Genomic DNA, 17,045 nt, shown 5'->3' with positions numbered 1-17,045 from the left:
AATCTCAGGGTTGAGGTATGTGGTAAATCTCAGGGTTAAGGTATGTGGTAAATCTCAGGGTTGATGTATGTGGTAAATCTCAGGGTTGATGTATGTGGTAAATCTCAGGGTTGAGGTATGTGGTAAATCTCAGGGTTGAGGTATGTGGTAAATCTCAGGGTTAAGGTATGTGGTAAATCTCAGGGTTGAGGTATGTGGTAAATCTCAGTGTTAAGATTTGTGGTAAATCTCAGGGTTGATGTATGTGGTAAATCTCAGGGTTGATGTATGTGGTAAATCTCATGGTTAAGGTATGTGGTAAATCTCAGTGTTAAGATTTGTGGTAAATCTCAGGGTTGATGTATGTGGTATATCTCAGGGTTGATGTATGTGGTAAATCTCAGGGTTGATGTATGTGGTAAATCTCAGTGTTGATGTATGTGGTAAATCTCATGGTTAAGGTATGTGGTAAATCTCAGGGTTGATGTATGTGGTAAATCTCATGGTTGATGTATGTGGTAAATCTCATGGTTGATGTATGTGGTAAATCTCATGGTTGATGTATGTGGTAAATCTCAGGGATGAGGTATGTGGTAAATCTCAGGGTTAAGGTATGTGGTAAATCTCATGGTTGATGTATGTGGTAAATCTCAGGGATGAGGTATGTGGTAAATCTCAGGGATGAGGTATGTGGTAAATCTCAGGGTTAAGGTATGCGGTAAATCTCATGGTTGATGTATGTGGTAAATCTCATGGTTGATGTATGTGGTAAATCTCAGGGATGAGGTATGTGGTAAATCTCAGGGATGAGGTATGTGGTAAATCTCAGGGTTAAGGTATGCGGTAAATCTCATGGTTGATGTATGTGGTAAATCTCATGGTTGATGTATGTGGTAAATCTCATGGTTGATGTATGTGGTAAATCTCATGGTTAAGGTATCAGGTTAATCTCAGGGTTAAGGTATGCGGTAAATCTCATGGTTGATGTATGTGGTAAATCTCATGGTTAAGGTATGTGGTTAATCTCTTGGTTGATGTATGTGGTAAATCTCATGGTTAAGGTATGTGGTTAATCTCAGGGTTAAGGTATGCGGTAAATCTCATGGTTGATGTATGTGGTAAATCTCATGGTTGATGTATGTGGTAAATCTCAGGGATGAGGTATGTGGTAAATCTCAGGGTTAAGGTATGTGGTAAATCTCATGGTTGATGTATGTGGTAAATCTCAGGGATGAGGTATGTGGTAAATCTCAGGGATGAGGTATGTGGTAAATCTCAGGGTTAAGGTATGCGGTAAATCTCATGGTTGATGTATGTGGTAAATCTCATGGTTGATGTATGTGGTAAATCTCAGGGTTGAGGTATGTGGTAAATCTCATGGTTGATGTATGTGGTAAATCTCAGGGTTGATGTATGTGGTAAATCTCAGGGTTGAGGTATGTGGTAAATCTCAGGGTTGAGGTATGTGGTAAATCTCAGGGTTGATGTATGTGGTAAATCTCAGGGTTGATGTATGTGGTAAATCTCAGGGTTGATGTATGTGGTAAATCTCAGGGTTAAGGTATGTGGTAAATCTCAGGGTTGAGGTATGTGGTAAATCTCAGGGTTGAGGTATGTGGTAAATCTCAGGGTTAAGGTATGTGGTAAATCTCAGGGTTGATGTATGTGGTAAATCTCATGGTTGATGTATGTGGTAAATCTCAGGGTTGATGTATGTGGTAAATCTCAGGGTTGATGTATGTGGTAAATCTCAGGGTTGATGTATGTGGTAAATCTCAGGGTTGATGTATGTGGTAAATCTCATGGTTGAGGTATGTGGTAAATCTCAGGGTTGATGTATGTGGTAAATCTCAGGGTTGATGTATGTGGTAAATCTCAGGGTTAAGGTATGCGGTAAATCTCAGGGTTGATGTATGTGGTAAATCTCAGGGTTGAGGTATGTGGTAAATCTCAGGGTTGATGTATGTGGTAAATCTCATGGTTGATGTATGTGGTAAATCTCAGGGTTGAGGTATGTGGTAAATCTCAGGGTTGAGGTATGTGGTAAATCTCAGGGTTGAGGTATGTGGTAAATCTCAGGGTTGATGTATGTGGTAAATCTCAGGGTTGATGTATGTGGTAAATCTCAGGGTTGATGTATGTTGTAAATCTCAGGGTTGAGGTATGTGGTAAATCTCAGGGTTGAGGTATGTGGTAAATCTCAGGGTTGATGTATGTGGTAAATCTCAGGGTTGATGTATGTGGTAAATCTCAGGGTTGATGTATGTGGTAAATCTCAGGGTTGAGGTATGTGGTAAATCTCAGGGTTGAGGTATGTGGTAAATCTCAGGGTTAAGGTATGTGGTAAATCTCAGGGTTGATGTATGTGGTAAATCTCAGGGTTGATGTATGTGGTAAATCTCAGGGTTGAGGTATGTGGTAAATCTCAGGGTTGAGGTATGTGGTAAATCTCAGGGTTAAGGTATGTGGTAAATCTCAGGGTTGAGGTATGTGGTAAATCTCAGTGTTAAGATTTGTGGTAAATCTCAGGGTTGATGTATGTGGTAAATCTCAGGGTTGATGTATGTGGTAAATCTCATGGTTAAGGTATGTGGTAAATCTCAGTGTTAAGATTTGTGGTAAATCTCAGGGTTGATGTATGTGGTAAATCTCAGGGTTGATGTATGTGGTAAATCTCAGGGTTGATGTATGTGGTAAATCTCAGTGTTGATGTATGTGGTAAATCTCATGGTTAAGGTATGTGGTAAATCTCAGGGTTGATGTATGTGGTAAATCTCATGGTTGATGTATGTGGTAAATCTCATGGTTGATGTATGTGGTAAATCTCAGGGTTGATGTATGTGGTAAATCTCAGGGTTGATGTATGTGGTAAATCTCATGGTTGATGTATGTGGTAAATCTCATGGTTGATGTATGTGGTAAATCTCATGGTTGATGTATGTGGTAAATCTCAGGGTTGATGTATGTGGTAAATCTCAGGGTTGATGTATGTGGTAAATCTCAGGGTTGATGTATGTGGTAAATCTCAGGGTTGATGTATGTGGTAAATCTCATGGTTGATGTATGTGGTAAATCTCAGGGTTAAGGTATGTGGTAAATCTCAGGGTTGATGTATGTGGTAAATCTCATGGTTGATGTATGTGGTAAATCTCAGGGTTGAGGTATGTGGTAAATCTCAGGGTTGAGGTATGTGGTAAATCTCAGGGTTGAGGTATGTGGTAAATCTCATGGTTGATGTATGTGGTAAATCTCAGGGTTGATGTATGTGGTAAATCTCATGGTTGATGTATGTGGTAAATCTCAGGGTTGATGTATGTGGTAAATCTCAGGGTTGAGGTATGTGGTAAATCTCATGGTTGAGGTATGTGGTAAATCTCAGGGTTGATGTATGTGGTGAATCTCATGGTTGATGTATGTGGTAAATCTCATGGTTGATGTATGTGGTAAATCTCAGGGTTGATGTATGTGGTGAATCTCATGGTTGATGTATGTGGTAAATCTCAGGGTTGATGTATGTGGTAAATCTCAGGGTTGATGTATGTGGTAAATCTCAGGGTTGATGTATGTGGTAAATCTCAGGGTTGATGTATGTGGTAAATCTCAGGGTTAAGGTATGTGGTAAATCTCAGGGTTGATGTATGTGGTAAATCTCAGGGTTAAGGTATGTGGTTAATCTCAGAAGATTCCGTAAAAAATCTACCGTTTTAATTTCCTTGCATGTAGTTGGCGAATGCATTTTGCGACAAAAGCGGAAATTGAATGCGGTTTAAGGGGCTTCGGGATAAATTCCTCTTTCAATAGGTTGAAATGTTAACCGTTTCATTTATCAATTTAGTAAACTAACACAAGCATCCTGACACGTGACGCTCTTAGCAACTGTAGCAGGTTTGTTCCTCATCCAATAAAATAACAATGATTTAAAATATTATTGCAGAAATGTAAAAAGTCAATGTATTTGTTTAGAGGAATCCATTAAAGTGACAACATCACTTATGGCTACAAATAACAAGTGATTAAATATTTTGATAGTGTCGAGTCAGTACGTAAACTGACCTCTAAATAACTTCATGCTAATTTTAATAAAAACATCATCTACCCTCTCTGTAAGGTTTCACTTCATCGACATTATTTTTTAAGCATGCTTAAAATATGTTGTGGCGTTTTCTTGCTTACCTATGTGATTGGTAAATATCGCTACAATTCGTAATTTTTAAACTAATGTATCAGAATTGTTTCGTTTTATAGGCTGTTAAACTATATTCCTGAATTCGGAACAGTGCGACTTATTCATTATATGTTATATTTATCAAGGTCAACCGAACAGTTGGCCTTATGAAGAGGGAGGGTGTCTACTGTTTGTGCAAGCGGGGAGTGAGGCAAGCGCCAATGATCTTTGGGAAGACGCGACCCTAGCGGCCGACACGGACATGTACGGACACCAGCGCACCATCGCGGAGCTGATGAATGTTACAAACTTTCGCAGTCCCCTCATTGACCAGTGGGATACATTAGGCCTCTACTGGGTGAGAATAGAATTATATTCCTGTCTTATTCGAGAAGGATTGTAAACGCGTTCTTTGAAGAGAAAATTCCTTTGTTGACTTGTATTTTCACACCCTCTATATTTGCCCCCTAGATGTATCGTTTGGTTTGTGTTTTTCGTTGTCAATAATAACTTACTATTCCTAATGACTATGTGCTGTACTTTAAATTACAGCACCCTAGTGTATAACACTGTCTATGTTATCATCAATTTTTCTAGATTTGCAAATAAAAGCAATTTGGTTGTTGAAAAATAAATATTTGACAATTATAGACAAATCAATAACATTTGGAGTGATTTTAACCAAACTAAAAATACACCAGTTTTATACATAGGGTTGCATGTTATGACTTAATGTTGTGGCCACAATGAGGGAACCAGGAAGGTGACTGTACCTTCAGTTGTAATGCACACAATTGTGTTTGACTTTTGAGTTCAAGAAAAGCTTCATAAATATTTACGAAACTGCTTCGATAGATGCTATCATTTGGACAGGTGGAGCTGGAATTCTACAACCAGGACGGACTGTTTCTTAGACGGTTCGAATACAGCGCTGCCGTCAGTAGCAACATGAGCGAGGTTCTCAATTCAGACGACATTGTAATGGAACCAAACACAACCAGTACCTACAGGTATGTTGTATGCGTTTACGAGGACGGACTCAACATTCTGAATTTATCTATGATAATGATAATGATAATGTTTACTTTTATAGTACAATTCACGTATACAGTGTAAGACCATGCTGCTCATAATGCTGACAATGGTGTTGGTGATGCCAATACTGCTGCATCTGCTGCTGCTGGTAATGATGATATACGTAAAAGTGTTTAATACATCATTTTCAGCGATTATGAGCCGACATTATGGCTGTACAACAAATTCAACCTGTCGGAAGTGGCTGCTATGATTATCAACACACACAGTACGGGTGTAACAGGGCAGCAGTTCCTCGTAGCGGTTGGCGGCGACACCAGCAACATGCCTGCACCAGGTAAACTCGCCGTTTGGTACAGATGCATTGCCGTACCGATATAAATAGGGGATAATATGACAGTACGCTTTTCTGGCGACCTGTATCATGTCGAGCTCGGTGTGTAAATGCGATTGTGAAATCGTAAAAAAACTTTTTGGTGGCTTGCGCCTCGTGTAATCCGAATCTGCAAAAATCCACTCGAGTCGAATATAACCACGTGGATCAAAACGCAGTTATATGCTTCCATTTTATTTTATTTATATTAATTTATATCATTTTCACTGATGTGCTTTTCGCGTTGTTTTTATTAAAATCACGTAACGTTCACTAACCGGGTTAAGTGTGTAACAGTTTTACTAACGTTTTAACATTTTTCTAGCGCAAAAGGAACGTAAAATCTGTGGAATATCTGTGCAATTTTAAAATTTATTTCACCGAATGATAACAGAGAGCAAATGTTCAGGAATGACTCGTACTTTCTGTTTTCACTAGGTAACTTAAATTTCGATATTGCGCCGACATTTAACAAATATCCTCTGTATATGCCTTAATTATTTTAGTGATAAAATACAAACGACTTTATACCACATGATCAGGCTATTGGGAGTGTTACTTGATCCCCTTCACGTTGGGTATCGCCCCCGTACAACCCGTGGAGTCTGGGAGCGAGTGTGTGTACCACTGTCTGGGGGTAACGGATTGTAACGCCGTTGGCATCTTCCGCCAGAACGGGACATTCAAGGTACATTTTTAATATTCGTTATAAATCCTCGTTGGAAAAGGAAGAAATAGTTTGGCTTTAGAAATTGTCATCAAATGTGTTTAATTTACTGATATAAGCTGAATGATTCCATTATTAGAACCGCTGTAAAACAGTGACACATCATTAGATAAATGTAAGATCGGGCTGACAGAAATTTGAAAAGTAAACGCATTGAGTCTTGCAAAAGAGTCTAACTTCAAATGTATCGAGTAAAAAACAACAACAACAAAAAAACAACAACGAGTGCTCCGTTTTTGCGTCCTAAATTCAGATGTTCCAGTGGTTCTAGGTATATATTTATATACATGTAGTATTTTTGTTTATTAATGAATCTTTAAATCATATTAAGTGTTTTGAAAATATAGCTTTATAAGAAAGTACAATTGCTCTAACATTTCTACAATAGTTCATAATTATGTGTTTCGAATTAGACTGTTATATACCAATGTTCGAAATAGTAAGATATGTTAAGTCATCTTACTTTTCGTCATCGGCGCACAGTGTCTGCCGCTGCCAGAGGTGCCGCAGATGTACCCAATGCAGGACTGCAATCTCGCCTGTCCGAGTGGGGACCCCCTTGGGGAGTGCGGAGGGGAGGCGGCCCCGAATGCCGCGGAGGCGTTCATGTCTGTCTACACCGTGTGTGAGTAGTTTAATAAAAATAAGATCGCACTAACTTGTAAAGTTTATTTATTGTAAACGTTTCGGCATAATGCCTTTATCAGTAAATACAATAAACGATATAAACAGGAATTACTGTGTTTAGAATTAGACAATGATCGTCCCATAATAGCGGATACTTATTATTTTAAAAAACAAGTTGAAAAGAAAAGAAAACAAGAACTAAAAATGTATTAACCATGATTCCTTGCAGAATACAAAACTGTTGCTGAACACGAAATTAATCCTTTTTTTCTTAAAAAACAAGAAGACATGATTAGTTGCAATAAGGATCACATCGCGTTAAAGGGACTAGACACCAGATGATACAATTTCAAAAAAGAAAAGAAAATTCTCAAAACCGCCACAAAATTTATATCGTTGTGTACCATGCATTAAATCTTACTAATGTATCGCATCGCTTACAACACGTATCTTTCGCACATTTTGCGTATTTTCCAATTCGAAATTCACTGGGTTTGTCCACCACTTAAATTGCACTTAGTTTAAAAAATAGAATCGTTTTATGTTTCTGTACTTATCACGTGAGTTTCTCAAGCTAAATATACACAATATTTTTCGTCACCATTGTTTAATAGAATTGAAATCATATTGGTCCGCATTTTTAAAATCATTTAAATCACATCTGACTGGAAAAAAGTCAGTACACAGGGAAAAATAATTTAGTCTGTATGCCGGTAAGCTGTACCTACCATTACAAAAATCCCATTTTGAACATCGGAAGTCGTTAAAGGCTACCGTAAAGTTGACATGAGATCGCTTATATAGATTTTGATTAACTTTGGAAAGTCTTCAAACTATAACTTATTTTGAAATGATCTAATTTAACAAATAAACACTATTTAGTGACACCCCTAAACGAACGTTTCAATCATTGCTTATTGTTTTCAGATGACATGCGCACAGCGCTCATGGAGATGCAGACAGTGCGCACTGGCGGTCCACCCACTGTGGTTAAGGTGACCGCCGTCAGTGGAACACCCGTTCTGGTAAGTAGCAGTGGTACTTGCACGCGATTGATATACACTGTAATTCGCTCAACAAAGGGTGTGGTCTGATTGTCGAAATGCATATATTTATATATGATGACATTGCTGCCCTTCCCTTACACAACTGCTTGGACGAATTCGGTCGTACCTTGCTTGGCAGCTACCTTCCTAATATGCTGCCCTATTTTGTATTAGAAAATAAAGAAAGGTTGCAAATCGCTTGTTGTGGGATGTTTAAGAATCAATGAATTTGTGGTTTAAGATCCATAGACATGTATGCTTAGCTACAATAAACGGCACTCCTCAGGTGCCACTAACGACGCCTTTGTACCTGGCGGGTATCAAAGTGGACGCTAACGCGGGATACTTCACGTTGGCGGTCAGCCAGGATCCATGTTCCGAATTTACTAGCAGTCTGGACGAGGTGATCGGCGACAACACCGGGCGAGTTCAGGTATACAACTGTAAGAAGTTCGTGAAACAGCGTTAGCACAAGTTCAGGTACGCAACTGTTAGAAGTTCATGAAACAGCGGTAGCACAAGTGCAGGTACGCAACTGTTAGAAGTTCATGAAACAGCGGTTACACAAGTTCAGGTACGCAACTGTTAGCAGTTCATGAAACAGCGGTAGCACAAGTGCAGGTACGCAACTGTTAGAAGTTCATGAAACAGCGGTTACACAAGTTCAGGTACGCAACTGTTAGAAGTTCGTGCAATTGCGGTAGCACAAGTTCAGGTACGCAACTGTTAAAAGTTCGTGAAACAGCGGTTACACAAGTTCAAGTATGCAACTGTTAGAAGTTCGTGAAAAAGCGGTTACACAAGTTCAGGTACGCAACTTTTAGAAGTTCGTGAAACAGCAGTAGCTCAAGTTCAGGTACGCAACTTTTAGAAGTTCGTGAAACAGCGGTAACACAAGTTCAGGTCCACAACTATTAAAAGTTCGTGAAACAGCGGTAGCACAAGTTCAGGTACGCAACTTTTAGGAGTTCGTGAAACAGCCGTAGCTCAAGTTCGGGTACACAACTTTTAGGAGTTCGTGAAGCAGCCGTAGCTCAAGTTCAAGTACGCAACTTTTAGGAGCTCGTGAAACAGCGGTAGCACAAGTTCAGGTACGCAACTGTTAGAAGTTCGTGAATTAGCGGTAGCACAAGTGCAGGTACGCAACTGTTAGAAATTTGTGAAGCAGCGGTAGCACAAAATTAGGTACGCAACTGGTAGAAGTTCGTGAAACAGCGATAGCACAAGTTCAGGTACGCAACTGTAAGAAGTTCGTGAAACAGCGATAGCACAAGTTCACGTACGCAACTGTAAGAAGTTCATGAAACAGCGGTAGCACAAGTTCAGGTACGCAACTGTTAAAAGTTCGTTAAACAGCGGTAACACAAGTTCAGGTCCACAACTATTAAACGTTCGTGAAACAGCGGTAGCACAAGTTCAGGTACGCAACTTTTAGGAGTTCGTGAAACAGCCGTAGCTCAAGTTCGGGTACACAACTTTTAGAAGTTCGTGAAGCAGCCGTAGCTCAAGTTCAAGTACGCAACTTTTAGGAGCTCGTGAAACAGCGGTAGCACAAGTTCAGGTACGCAACTGTTAGAAGTTCGTGAATTAGCGGTAGCACAAGTGCAGGTACGCAACTGTTAGAAATTTGTGAAGCAGCGGTAGCACAAAATTAGGTACGCAACTGGTAGAAGTTCGTGAAACAGCGATAGCACAAGTTCAGGTACGCAACTGTAAGAAGTTCGTGAAACAGCGATAGCACAAGTTCACGTACGCAACTGTAAGAAGTTCATGAAACAGCGGTAGCACAAGTTCAGGTACGCAACTGTTAAAAGTTCGTTAAACAGCGGTAGCACAAGTTCAGGTACGCAACTGTTAGAAGTTCGTGAAACAGCGGTAGCACAAGTTCAGGTACGCAACTGTTAAAAGTTCATGAAACAGCGGTAGCACAAGTTCAGGTACGCAACTGTTAAAAGTTCGTTAAACAGCGGTAGCACAAGTTCAGGTACGCAACTGTTAGAAGTTCGTGAAACAGCGGTAGCAAAAGTTTAGGTACTTACACGTATCACATTGTGATAATGTTTAATAATTTAGATAATAATTCCACATTAGTTGAACTGAAAGAATTGTTTTATGTTCTTGCCAGGAGTTTCTTAACGGGATGGAGCACGCGATATCGCCAGTATACGCCGACTGTCTTCAGATAAACTTCTCCCAAACAGGACTGTATTCCGTCCAGTTGTACCAGACTGACAGTACGCTCTTTTATTTGCGTTTGCTCACATGACAAACATTTATTGATAAAAATGTAAATGAAATAAGATGATCGACATTCGAAAACATCATACTGTCCACAAGTATACATTTTTGCACACAATGTATATTCTGACTCGACAATAAGTGATCCAATGTAACCAATCCATCAGAGATGAAACAACACGTTTAAATACAAATACATACATATAAAGCATTCGAACACTAACGATGGCTATTTTGACCCTGAGGTGACTATTTTCCAGACAGTTTCGTGTTCGCGGAATATTTAGCCGTGTTCGCCTCCTGGATTGGTGGAGTATCCTCAACATCAGGTTGGCATCAATTTGTGATAATATTCATTTAAACGTGTCATTCTAAGTACTTACCATTTATAATGCAGATTTTCAGTGCCATTCTTTTATGTGGCTGTTCCTCGTAGTTGTAAACGTATATAAACTACGAACCATTCCTATTTTTAAATACTCGAAGACTTCCATCCACAAATTAGATAGTTCTCTCATTATGCACCAGTCAATTGTAACCACGGCCCCTCCAGGTCCGGGAATAGCGGGGACTTTGACTTTCGGTCCAGCCAAGCCCAGGTAAAAAACCCGCCCTGCGGGGACGAACTGATGGTTAAATCCCCACCAAATGCCCCCGCACTCCAGGGACCCTAAGTAAGACATATTCCTCGTTAACTTTGGCGCGAATACAAAACCATCGCATTCACACGCCACTGCGGGGCCACCGGGAAGGTAAATACACGGCCCATTTCCTCGGTATAACCCCGGACCTTGGGGGCCGTGGTTGCAATTGACTTTTGCATTAATGGTCATTGACAATGTTGATGTTTGGTAGCCCCATATCAATCTCGTATCATTTGAAAGGCATTTGTTTGCTAATTGCTAACAAGTTCATTAATATTTTTAACATAAAGTAACTACAGTTTGTTTATATACCCTTGTTTTTCGACTGAAATGGAACGTAAAAGACTTATGTTGCCATCTTTGAAGGACAAAACAACTTGCTTAATTGTTTTATTAGTTTTGGTACTAGTTTTACAAAATGATTTATAATGAGTTACAGACTTATTTTATTTAATGATGCTGCATTGCATGGACACAAATATTACAATGAGAATATCAATGTAAAGTGAAATACAATATTTGAAACCAATTTAAAATCAAACATGCAGGGGGCGTGTGGGGGGGGCACGTGCTTTTCAAACATCAGTTACGTCCCTTCTCGCGAAACACACATATATATATATATATATATACTAAGTGATTTATAGGCAAATATAATATGAGTTATGCCTGATGTATACTGAATTGCAGTGTTAAAACATAAAGGACTTGTCTAGAAGTTATAGAGAAAGGTGTGTGGGAGAGGTAAAAAGATGGCCCCTGATACCGATTCTCAAATTACAATTAGTCAAAACGTTTGGAAGTCTGAATAAAACGTCGATTATGTACTTCTACATTCTTTCAAAAATACAAGGCATTTAAAACTTACACAGATTACAGGATCAGAGACCTTGAACTTGTTTACCGGATTCTTATCAATATATTATAACGTAATTTCAGAAACTCCTCCAACCTTGTCCAGCAGTACCTATGTGCCGTCAGGCGCGTGTATCGGGAGGCCCGCGATGGACGACCCCACAGTGGTGAACCTAGCAAACGCCTCGGCCTACCTCAACAATCCCGAGACGACGGCTTATGAACCATACGCCTACGTGAACGTGCCGTCTGGTGCCACAGGGGTCCTCATGGTGAACTTCAGCAAGAATACCGACATGGTACTATTAAAAGCCCGTCATATTTATGTTACGTCAAGACGTTTTATGCAGTTTTCGCTAAAAGTAATTCCTTTAAGTAACATGTAAACCGATCTAGGAATATTCATACTTTCACAAATTAAATTTGTATCCATACTTATTTATTATTATACTGTCGACCCGTGATGACACACTGGTTGTAGCAGCGTGGCCATGGTTGGCGAGGGAAAAAACAACAACAAAAATACCGACTGTATTGAAACTTTTGCTTGTTATCGTTAGGACGTTTGGGTATCAAGAGTTATGGTCAGATCGGACAGCAACGTCAGTGTGTCTGTGCACGTTCTGACGGACAAAACCTGTACAGATCCCGTTGACTTTGCCATTGCTCCGACCAAAATCGAGCATGTGACCAATAGTGTGAACGTCAACGGATATACCGTTAAGGGACCAGTGAACGTGCCGCTGAGTACTCTAACTCAAGATGCGCCGGTGTTCTGTGGACATCGCTTCTCGATTGAATTCTCATTAGAATTAGACGCCGCTCTGAATGTTAGCATTGAGGAGTACGGTATCCGGGCTTACATAATGGGCTGTATGTTTGACAGAGGTAAGTCTTCGTCTGAGATATCAAAATAATTGTTTTTCAGTAATATAATATTATCTTTTCTTTAATTGATTTACCCAGTCCTGGGTTCGACCGGAACCCATAGACACTAGTCAGGCTAGAGCAAAAAAAAATGTATTTCCTAAATTCGATTTGTTTCCGTAGTAATCGTTCCCACAGGAATATGTCTTATTGTTTGGTCTAAAATGGTGTTTTGAAACTTATATCGAGATGAAAAACCGACCAAAACAACATGTTTGGACAAAATTATGTGTCCATTTCTTACACGAAAACCTTGCTTCTTATTTAATTTCGTGACATTTTGTATAAGAAGTGCATAGTGTTGTATACATCACAGTGCCTCGAATTTTAAATTTAGACTTTAAACATCCTTTCTGACCAAACAATGTTGCATATTGCGGTGTTTGTTCCATCCGCGTAGTGAACGAAATGTAGCTTAATTACTGACCTGTTCTTGTGCTTCTAGCCATGCCGTCCGCACATGTTCTAATCTTATGCATTTAAAACAGGACAAGCGCCATCTCCAGCTGAATGCACACCAGGACAGAACCTCGTAAGCGCGGAGATTGTCTCGGTCTCCTGGTGGTTGCGTCCGGAAGTGGCATCCATACGCTTACTGAATGGTCCGGGGATCCAGTTCGCCAACACGCCCGACACGTGGCTCCTGATTCCGATGACGCACCCTGACGTGCATCTCCAGAAAGTTCTGGTCATTGGTACGTATATCTACATTATTAATTCAGTTTACAAATACATGTGCCAGATTTAGAACAAATGCAATTCCATTTATTTAATTTAGATATCGTCTTATAAGAACAATGGAAACCTTACTTCTTTAAAACATGTTTCTAAGGTAACGTGGGATGGGCAGAAGTGACGTTTGGAGGGGCGAGCAGGACACCCCAATCGCAGACGACGTCCCAAAGTGGTACCTTGGAGATGGTGTTCGATGGCATCGTTGGAGACGCTGTCAACATTTCCGGACTGGTTAAAAACACGGCGGATAAATATATTTTGATAACCGTTGAAATTATCGCCTGTATCCAAGGTAACAATTGACACACTATCTACCATTGCCTCCATGGCCAGCTTTTAAACTAGTAGTTTTCTGTTCACTTTTTGCGTCGTCTGAAAAGGCGACAAATAGGTATTATGTTTGGCGCGGACGTAACTGTTGATGGTGGCAGCGGGGAAGCTCATGTCCAATACATATTTGCAAACATTAATTCATTATAATGTTTATCATTACCAACCATTGTGGTATTTTTTATAGACATTGGTCTGCATTGATTGTTGAGTTTCCCCACCTTTTCCAGAGCTATGCCACTTTTTATAATAAAATGGAAAATTCATATGCTGATAATAACCTTAATATAAAATAGTTTCCTAATTAAAATAAAACTTGGTTTAAATTTTCATTTTCAAATTGTCTTGATGCCAAATTTATATTAGTATATACATGTGCAGTAGGCATATGTGTATGGCAAACAGTATGTTGGATATTCGTTTGCAACTTTCATCTAGTAAGTTTAAAAACGAGTTCTGAATTAAGTCAGTAGTATTTTAATGATAATACTTAGTATGCTAGTTTATGAATAATACTTATATGTCCAGGAATCCAGGAGTTTCCGTGATTGAGATAAACGATTTTCTGGAATTGATTTTAATGGATACAAAACTCTATTTTCAGATACAAGCACATCAACAACTGAAATAACGACGCCAGTTCAAACGTCATCAACAATACACACGTCGTTAAATCCGACACCAACAAATCCGACAGCGACGCCTGTTCAATCATCGTCACTAACAACACTACACGCGTCGTCAAATCCGACACCAACAAATCCGACAGCGACGCCTGTTCAATCATCGTCACTAACAACACTACACGCGTCGTCAAATCTGACACCAACAAATCCGACAGTGACGCCTGTTCAATCATCGTCACTAACAACACTACACACGTCGTCAAATCCGACACCAACAAATCCGACAGCGACGCCTGGTCAATCATCATCACTAACAACATTACACACGTCGTCAAATCCGACACCAACATATTCGACAGCGACGCCTGGTCAATCATCGTCACTTACAACCCTACACACGTCGTCAAATCCGACACCAACATATCCGACAGCGACCCCCGGTCAATCATCATCACTAACAACACTACTACACACGTCATCAAATCCGACACCAACAAATCCGACAGCGAAGCCTGTTCAATCATCATCACTTACAACACTACACGCGTCGTCAAATCCGACACCAACAAATCCGACAGCGACGCCTGGTCAATCATCATCACTAACAACACTTCACACGTCGTTAAATCCGACACCAACAAATCCGACAGCGACGCCTGGTCAATCATCATCACTAACAACACTGCACACGTCGTCAAATCCGACACCAACAAATCAGATAACTACTCATGTCCATACGTCACCAGTAGTTGTAAAGACCTCATCAAATTCGACCAATCAGACAGGAGCGTCTGTGGCTGCCGGATGCTGTCCATGTTTTCAATCTATGAAAAACCTTACTGAGACGGAACTTGGCATTGTTCTTAAAGAAATTGTAAAACATCTTACCGTTGTAAAATCTGAAACGTCGGCCTTTAAGCGCACCAAGACATCTGCACCGGACGAAAGGACCTCATCCAAGGTCATTGGGACCGTTGGAATGGCAGTCATGTTTACAGTCGGCTTCACATTCGTCCTAATGGACCTTGGACACATCATTTCCGCTTACTATTTCCTGAAAGCTTTGCTTTCGAAACTTATTTGATCTGCACTTTCCTTCAGAACCATTGTACGTTTTTATGAGTAAATGCGGAATAACAGTGATGCGATTGCAATTAAACATTGCATTCGAAACGTCCTTGTTATCGTATATAATCGCTTGATAAGTTTTATTTTGAGTAAGAAATTGTAAACTCTCTGTCTGAAACAACTATCAGTAAATATATATATGTATATATCCCTGTGTGTTACTTACTTTGTTTATTGCATTAAATACTGGTGTAAGCTATTTAGTATGTCTTATCATAGATACCCTAAACACTGCTACAAAATGTAATAACTCGCTAGATGACGCCGGGAAAAATTGATGGGCATCCGATACTAAATCTTTGAAATTTATTTACGGTTTTGGGTACATTTGGATTGCACAAGATGTAGGAAATATAGATCTATATACACTTTTAAACAACGACTAATTGTCTGTTTCGTCAAAACTGGCATAACAATGTGAGTAATTCTTCAAAGTGGCACAATTATAAACAATACCAAACAATTCTAAATACAGAAAGGTACCTACATCTGGAAATTAAATTAAATATGAAATTGTTTCTGCTATACTTAACTGATCAAACAATAAATTCATCATAGAACTTGGTAGAGTATAAGTATCTTCCATGGCCGAGAGTGTAAGATAGGCTCATTCCGACCCGAGCGTAGGGTGTTTTGCGAGTGTCCGCAAAACACCCTGCGCGAGGGTCAGGATGAACCCATCTTACACGAGCGGCTATGGTAGATGCTTTTCTCCCACCTCAGTTAAACAAAATTAAGTAAAAAAGTATTTTTTGCTTGAACTCTTTTGTGCTTAGTAAAAATAATTGCGTATGGATATGCGATAATTCGTGGTCGTCATGGATATGCGCGCAGTGATTCCGATTATGTTAATAGTCAAATCGGTGTTTAAATAGTTCTAATGAGAGTGACGCATTATTTCTTGAAAGGTGCGTGAAAACTGTTTTATGGTGACATTTGAAGCGAGAAATAGTTAACTAGCGTTCTAAATATTGCCACAAGACCAGGTTTCCATGACGACAGTCTTCAACAAGGGAGGTAATTACATTGTGTTGACCGTTAAAAAGGAATTCCATACGGGCATTTTATCTTCGCCAGTGGGCAAGATAAGAATTTCTAGCCTAGTTAAATAATTGGATCTACTTATCTGAGGTGGGAGAAATATAAATACTCCACAAGATGAGAGACTTTTTATATGTTGACTGAATCAAAATTTGACAAGCAAGAATCTAAATATGGTCTTTACATTGTGCAGATTACGAGCGAGCGAGAAGAACGGGAATGCCAAGTTTGTACAGAAGGCAGTCTTAAATATGTTTATGCACTTCAGGCCCAGCCTTAACATTTGCCAGAATTGCCTACGTACCAAACAAGGTTACACAAAGGTATACAAGTAATAACACCAAAGTGACTGGGCATTAGAAGCAATACTAGTTATAGGCCACTTAGAATTCAAACGTTTTTAGAGAAATGTTATGCCGTCAATAATAAACAATTATACGTTAATCAAAAGTAACATATTGTATTTAGTAATATTCGCTATTCCAGTACAATCAGATTTCACTAAAATATTAAATATACTTGACAAGCGGTGATCGAGCGGTCGGAAATCATGAAAATGCTCCTCAGCC

The sequence above is a fragment of the Mya arenaria genome, chromosome 2 (assembly GCF_026914265.1).
Source record: "Mya arenaria isolate MELC-2E11 chromosome 2, ASM2691426v1".
Lineage (NCBI taxonomy): Eukaryota > Metazoa > Mollusca > Bivalvia > Myida > Myidae > Mya > Mya arenaria.
Note: the sequence above shows the minus strand (reverse complement) of the source record.